Here is an 8,792-nt window from a genome sequence, read left to right on the forward strand (position 1 = left end):
CACAATTCTTCATAAATATATGTTACATAAGCTCCTTTCTGCTCAAATCAATATTGACATTATTCCAGAATAAGAGGATAGAATAACTTCAATATAAACCAGTGGTTTTGTGTTGAATATACAGGAGGCTTAGTCCAAAAGACTGAGATTATAATTATTTCTGTGTTGCTCTTCCAGCATGAAACTAAACCAGTTAAATATTCACAAATTTAAATCCAAAGAGTGTCAGGTGCCTCACACAGCATCAGCATACACTAATTATATACATATATGTGTGTGTGTGTGTGTGTGTGTGTGTGTATATATATATTTTATTGCTGGTTGCATATTTATCTGCATTGAAGTTTCCTGTTGCCTGACAAAAGATGCTGTGATAGCATCTCAGACTTAATATTGAATATATAGTCTAAACTCAGTTTGTGCTACAAGACATTAAATCATTAATTATATTAATGTACAACATTGTTTGGAATCCTTGCTCTTATATGTCCACAGCTTTTGATTTATTTTTTTTTTCCTTTAAATTGTAGTTAACAAAATGAGGTATTGACAGAAGATCAGAGAAATTTATTACAAAGTGGGGGAAGGGTACACCTTATTCACATGCAACTTAGAATTTTATCCTAACCAACTCTCACAAAAGAAACAGCTGAACTCTCTTCACACAGAGCTCAAGAATGGTGGAAGTGCTATCCACTGCATTTTAGCAAAAAGAAGGCATAAAACTACCTTATGTTGTCTGGACTTGCTTATATACTTGTTTCAGTTTTAACCAGCTGCCCTATATGCTGGCTAACATTTGTTTAAACCATTGTTTTTGACCCAGTTTCAGTGTAATCAACCAGTTGGCTGATGTCGCTGTTTTCCTACCACAGACAAGAACTATTACTTCAATTCATCTTCCTATTGAATTTTGAATGCTGCATTGTGCAGTGGAGCCTACATTCCTCCAGGAACACCAAAGTGCACCAAACTAGAATCTTAACAGTCCAGTATCCTGCATCTCTTTGTATTTCAGCAAAGCTAAGTATGTAGTCCTTACTAATGAGGAGGTAACAAGAAAGGCTATTCGATGACTTTTTTTTTCTTCCTTTTGTGTTTTGCAAGTGAAGATCGGGAAGATCTTATTTTGTCTTCAAGCTTTGTGAGATAGTTGTCAGCATTAAAATAGAAAAGTGCCTGAGTATCTAATGCAGCAGATGCACAACTTGATTTTTGAAATTATGTAGTCCAGTGTAATGACTGATAAACATTAAATACCTGTCATGATTTTTGGAAGCCTAATCTGTGAAGCTGCTTTATGTTAATCCATACCACTTGTAACTAGAACCAGTTTCACATAGAGCAGAGTTTTTTTGGTTCTTCAGCTAAGATAATGGCAATATTCAAAAGAGTATTTGTTAAATTTCTTTTTAAAGAGGCTAGAGTAAGTTGCTGCTGTTCATTTATTTTATATATACATACATATATATATGTATATATTTATATACACACACGTCTTCGTTATGGTTCTCTAACATGCACCCCACTTTGAAGTTACTTAGTGAGGTTTGAGCCAAGCCCTTCTTCTCCTCCAACCACTTTCCTAGGACTTGGGTGTTTTTTTGATCTAGGATGTAGGGGTTCTTGACAATGAGCATGCTGATACTGGTAGAGTTGATTATTGTTGCTATAGTTTTTGAAACATAGGAGTAAAATTGAGTGCAACAGTTTGCAAGAGACAAAAGATTAGTGCCAATTGGATTATATTTTATATGTATATATTTAAAAACAATTTTAAAAAAAAGATATTAAACTTCATTCCCCTTTCACTAACGTACAGAGTGACGGAGTACTCAGAGTACTCCAGAACTAGGCTTAAACTGAAATTGTACAAGATGATATGACCAGCTTTACATTCCTTCAGAAGTGAATGCTTCATTGTTGAACACCACCTTTTATCCATAGTGTGTTATGACAGGTAAAATTGTTCACAAATACAAAATACATCAAAAAAAAATAATAAGAAAACAGATACCATAATTAGTCTTTTGAGTATCCTGACATTGGAAATCTAAAGTGGTTTTCAAGACTCCAGTGTAAATGAGGTTAGTGATTCATCTTGATGGTGGTAAGTGTAGATGTGCTGCATATAACTAATCAGATCTTTTCCTGGTAGTGATGTTTGAGAATTCTGGAAGCATCAAAATTCTTCATGAAAAAAAGAAGACTTCAAAGTTCCCAACAAATAAAACATATTATTTACCCAGCGGAATTTACATACATCTAAGATATCTTACAATCTGTCGTGGTTTAACCCGGCCGGCAGCTAAACACCACGCAGCCGTTCGCTCACCCTCCCCCCTCCCTCTCTGGGACGGGGGAGAGAAACGGGAAAGTGAAGCCCGTGAGTTGAGATAAAGACAGTTTACTAAGACAGGAAAATAATAATAACAATAATAATAATAATAATAATAGTACAATGATGATAATAATACTACTAGTAATAATGTGTACAAACAAGTGATGCACAATGCAATTGCTCACCACATGCTGACCAATGCCCAGCCTCACCCTGAGCAGTCCGGCCCCCTCCCCCTGGCTAATCCCCCCCTATATATTGTTCAGCATGACCCCAAACAGTACGGAATACTCCTTTGGCTAGTTTGGGTCAGCTGTCCTGGGTCTGTCCCCTCCCAGCTCTTACTGCACCCCCAGCCTGCCCGTTGGCAGGACAGAGCAAGAAGCTGAGACGTCCTTGGCTTAGTATAAGCACTGCTCTGCAACAATTAAAACGTCGGGGTGTTATCAGCACTCTTCTCATCCTAAGCCAAAACACAGCGTTCTACCAGCTACTAGGAAGAAAATTAACTCTGTTCTAACTGAAACCAGGACAAATCTTAAGCAGAAACAGCAAACAAAATATTAAAGAATCACAAGACGATTGCATGCCAACATTGCAGAGATACCTTACATAGGTGTTACTTTTGCATTGAGCTGTGTAGATTTGGGAAATTTTTCTTGCAGTTCAGTAGAATCCATTATTATGGAAAGGCTTACGCAAAAAAGTATCAAGGCCTAACCTGAAGTACTTTATACTCAGACTTCTGCATATTTGTTATGTGAAGGATTTCACATAAGGAGGCAGAAATCTGCTACTTGACTTAATCCTGTCTCAGTTTTATCAAATCATCCTACAGTATCACCAATTTTATGGAGAAAAAAAAAAAGGGCTTATCTTTGATTGGTTTCTTGGGAAGTTGCATGTCACAATGAGATGTGGAGTATTTGAATCACATATGGGTGAACGTGCTTGCTTTTAAGAAAGTTTTGAATTCATTACTTTGTGTGCATGCACTTCCATGTAACTATAGCTTGCTAGAGTAGCGTGTGGCTTCACACATTCACAACTTTGTGGACATAGGGAAGACTTCCCAAATTTTTCCACATCAACCTTGGTGTCTGTTGGGTAATCTCCACTGCACCTTGGTGGAGCTGTATGTGGTATTAGTGGTCCCAAAGACGTGTACAGACACAAACCAGCAACAATGTAGAAGCTGGGTCATGTAGGAAGATGTCATTTTTTTTTTCTTCGATATGCTACTACTTTTACTCCTATCAGGTCTACAAAGTATGTGGTACATTTCTTTACATTTCTTCTATTTTATCCCTCTTGACCATGTGGAAATTTCAATGTATGGATTTTTGGAAGATTGGCCACTCCAGTACTATAATTTCTGCTTAAAAACAGGGATATTTTGGCTAAATTTTAGCTTTTTTTTTTTTTCTTTCTTTTACCCTGCATTTGCATTTCCTTCTTACTGTCATCTTTTGTCACAGGAAAACAAAACAAAACAAACAAAAAACCATACCAACCAACATTATCTGTCTTTGGGATGCTCGGAAGTACCCTAATCTGTATACTGTACTGTCTTTTCTCATACCTAAACAAAATTAAAATGCTGCAAGTAAATGTTATCCATTCTGTTGCTGAATTCACATACAAACATTTAATATACTCTTTGCAGTATTAGATTCTCTACTAAATGTGGGTGTGTACCTGCACATGCTTTGATATATTTTGCATGTTTATGTTGTGGAAAAAAAAAAAAAAAAGTAATTTAAAGGTTTTTATGGGACACATTATTTTGAAGATAGGGTAGCATTCGTATTTCCTATGAATATATTTTTATTAAAAATATTTAAAACTCTTAAAATTGCAATGTTGTAATGGAACCTAAAGACTGTCAGGAAACTAAGAGCACAGTTTCAGATTTCTAGTAGTATATTCCTTAACTGCGCAGTTTGATGGATAATTTAAAACAAATCAGACTATTAAGTGATATTATGAAATGGAAAATTTAATTACCCTTATCTGCAAAGTTTTGTCATGTTAGAGAAGGAAAAGTTAATTTGGACTAATTTTAGCTTTTACCTGTAATTTCACACCAGGAATTTGTGTAGTTTGTTTTTGCCAGACATAGAGTTATCTGACCTTACATTTGGTTACTGGGCATGTGAGCATATTTTATTATTCCAAAAAGAACAAAACTACAGATAAATCTGAAGTAACCTACAAAATAATTTTAGACAGTTGTACGATAAGTTTCAGTATGTCTGGCAATGTAGCTTTCTTTGGTAAGTCCTTGTCATCTTCTCCTGACATTCTGACGAGGATATTTTTTTTTTAGTACTTGATTAATGCTAGAGAGTATCAGCGATAGCAGAACATTTCTGAAGTAAATGTGCCTACAGCAACTCAACAAAATAATAAAAACAAAAAATATATTTTGAAATTGTATTGAAAGCTGGAATTCAGTTGGATTTAAAATAAGGATTCTTCACATTTATCATGACTGATCATAGAAATGTCCCTGCTTTGAAGCTTTTCTGTGCAGAAAATATAAATTAAAGCTTTTTGAAGAAGTTGATTAGAATAAATAGGAAGGCTGTCTAGCCTACAGAAACTTGAAGTGGAACTATTATCTGTAGCTTAAAGATTTTGCTTAAAATTATTTCTTGACCTGAATAACAGAAAGTGACAAATCTGTTGTCAGGTTTGTTTGTTTTATTCCCCTCCAGTGGTCTCTGTGTATACTGCCATGCACAGATTCAATATAAAAAGGATGGGTCAATTTGGCTGTTTAAGAAAGTAACTCATTTTACACATGTAGAATTGTAGACTATCCCAAGTTGGAAGAGACCCACAAGGATCACCCACAAGGATCACTGAGTCCAACTCCTGGCACCACACAAGTCTACCCAAAAATTCAGACCATATGACTACGAGCACAATCCAAACGCTTCTCAAACTCCAACAGGCTTGGTGCAGTGACTATGGGGACTCCCTGGGGAGCCTGTTCCAGTGCGCGACCACCCTCTTGGTGAAGAACCTCTTCCAGCGTGAACCTCCTTTGTCACAGCTTGACTCCATTCCCTCTGGTCCTATCGCTGGTCACTAAAGAGAACAGATTGGCACCTGCCCCTCGTGAGGAAGCTGTAGGCCTCAATGAGGTCTCCCCTCAGCCTCCTCTTTTCCACGTTGAACAGGCCCAGTGACCTCAGCTGCTCCTCATACGTCTTTCCCTGTGGACCTTTCAACATCTTCATAGCCCACTTTCGTCCTTCGGGGGAGTCAGTGAAAAAAGTGACTCCAGTAATCCATCTGGCTTTACAGAGGGTTTTCACATAGCAAATTTTGGAATTCAGTGGCAAAGAACTTTTTGGCTTCCCACACTAATTTAACTAGTATGTATTCAGTGGTATACATTGCTTGGGTGTTGCACCTGCCAAATTGTTCTTGAAATTCTGAGGTGACACCTGAGAGAGGTACAGAGGTACAGTTAATATGTCTGTGGGAGCTCTAGACACTCCTAACGCATCACTGGATACTTTAATATCACATTACGTGTGGAATTGAATTAGCGTAACACCTAAAAATAAAAGGCAAGAAAAGGTAACAACAGATCAACAGAAAATTTGTCTATCTTAACTACTAAGTGGAGAGTTAAATATAAACACATATATGTGTGTGTGTACTCTGCATACAAACTGTGTCAAGTTCTTGCTTGGATGTGGGGGTGTAATTTACACCTAGAATTTTGCTAGTGTGTGTGAACTACAGGATCAACCATGTATATGTCACTTTGCAAGAAACTTGAGTTCTAGTCTGTGCATTTTCTGGAGAGCTGGAGCTGCTGGATATTTGGGAAAAAAAAAAAAAAAAAAAAAGTAGGGTGTTTCTTTTTTCACAGTAGTGATCATCAGCTTTTCAAAAGCCAGTTATCAGACTCATGTACTCATATGTGGCTAAACTCCCCAGATTCAAAAGTATTTTTTAATATTGCAGGAATATTCAAATGAATATTAAGTATTTTCATATACGTACAGCTTACCCTCCTAAAATATCCCAGTAAAACAGTGGCTTTACAGTATTCAATACAGTAACTACAATTATTCTTTGCAGGTATCACTGTAAAACTATATGAAAAATAGCAAGGAAGACTGGAAGATACTGTTTACCCAGCTATTGCAGATATAAATACTGGAAGATATTTAAATTTTCCTGCATTATGTAGAGAAGATGAGAAAATTCTTAGCGTGTCTATCAAGTAAAGCAGTTGTCTTTTAGCCTGCCTTGGATGTCTGTTACAGGAATATGTATGCAAAGTTCTAGTCAGCCTATTGAGATGATTTTTCTAATCAAATGCAGGCTTGTCATTGCTGCCTTCTGCTTTAACCAGCTAAGGGAAGTAAAACATCAAACTGAGAAATACTGTAAATGTAAAATCTGAACTTACCACAAGCAGTCCCTAATATATTCTCCGGTCAGTGCTTGGATGTTTCGCCATTTTGGTTTACAGACAATCTGATAAGTTGTTGCCAAGTAGGTGTTTTGTCAAAATTACACAGAGAGCTGCTCAGAAATGAAAAGTAATTTTGCTGTCTTCCCCCTCACCCCCACCTGACCGCTTTTATTGCCTCATCTGGGGTGTCTGCACAGTGCTTGAGAAAATCTTTTTGAGTGTTAGACATGGCTGGGGAAATGTTGCAGTTGCATGGCCTTTGCATTGCAGACTGTCTCATTTATTAATATATTGCATAGGTCATGAGGTTTTCAGCTTTATATGGTGCACTTTTTCTTTCTTTTTGGCAAGACAGATATCCAGTTTACTATAGGGGTACTGATAGCAAAGTTCCTTCACCAGTCGACATGCTGAAGTGTGGACTTTAAACATATAAAATACCCCAAAATTACAACTGGCATAATATCTGATTTAAAAAAAAAAAAAAAAAGAAGGAACTGAGGAAAACACTATAAAAGAAACTACTAAATATTTTACCACTACAAGTAAACATGCTTTCTTTAACACTTTCATGATCCCTGGTTTGCAATCGCTCTTTGCAGGTATACGTAGAGCAACTCAGAGGAGAGTATGGTTCATTTGGCTCAACAAGGAGTATTACTGAATAACATCAGTGAAAGCATGCAGTAACTAGATTCCACATTTTGCTCTTGTGCAAGTGTAATAGCTATGTAAATCAAATGATTTAAACAATATTATCTTTAAGTATCTAAGCTATAAAAAGCAAAACCTGCCACTGTCAATAAAATCCAAATTTTAAAAAGAAAGGTAAATTGGAAACAACTTTGCTGCAGCCCATCACTGTAACTTGTAAAGTATCTGCTTCTATGTGAGGTGATGTGAGAACTACCCACCTGTCCACAATGCGGATATCCACACTTAAACTGTATTCCTTTAATAGCTGGTAGGTTTTGATCCAGTTAGCCTAGTGTAGAAATCTGAAGAGCTGAGATGCACTGAACTTCAGATGTACGTTTTTGTCTACTCCCATAGGCGTGATGTGAATGCTAAGTGTTTATATGTCTCAAAAGAGAGACTAAACAAGCTATTGGGGGGTGGGGAGGGGAAAGATCATTAAAGGTTATTAAATACATAGAAGCCACCTCCAGCTTAGAAATCCCTTATGCATAAATGACTGGAGGCTGTGAGAATACTTGAAGGTATACGACTCAGCAGGCATCCCTGCAGACCTAGACGGCTGCCTACATTCATTCCCCATCAGAAACAGGACGTGGGCTAGATGGAGCCACGGTAACCACCTTTATGTTCCTATAACCACTTATATGACTATAAACAGAGACTAGTTAAGCTGCTGCTATCTCAACTGTAAGCATGTCAAGATCAGTCATCAGTACCACTCTTCGTGTCTGAGCGATGATTAATTTTTGCTCCATAAAATATTATCTAACTAACTGAGGGATGTTGAAACTGTCAAAGTGACATCACTAGATCTGACTCTCCTTGCCTTGCACAGCTTAAGTCTGAATTACAGATGTATTTTCATTTTGTCATATTTTCTCAAGTTCCAGGTATTTTTCTGCCGCCCTTAAAAAAGATGGCTGAGGCGGCTGCCCCTGCAACAAAGATGGGCTAAGAAATGCCTTCTTTACCTTTCTTTTATCTAGCAGTAGTAGTTTGGTTCAGTAATGAAGTCCTGCCAATGTCTGAAGATTCTACATATTTTCTGAAGGAGGCATAGATGCTACAAGTGAACGCAACAGGAGTGCATTTAGGTATACTCCTCTGGATGTGACCTCAAAAATAGCATCCTCACTTCCCATCAGTGCCTACCTTCACATTTCAGACTAAGAAATATGTGAGCAAGAAAATGCAAAGCCAATATTTGAACTTAAACCTCTATCTTCCCAAAGAGCTCCAGGAGAAGAACATGGGAGGCAATACGGGAATCCCATTTCAGGAAGGGGAGATGACAGACTACCTGAAATA

This window comes from Anas acuta, chromosome Z, assembly GCF_963932015.1.
Source record: "Anas acuta chromosome Z, bAnaAcu1.1, whole genome shotgun sequence".
Lineage (NCBI taxonomy): Eukaryota > Metazoa > Chordata > Aves > Anseriformes > Anatidae > Anas > Anas acuta.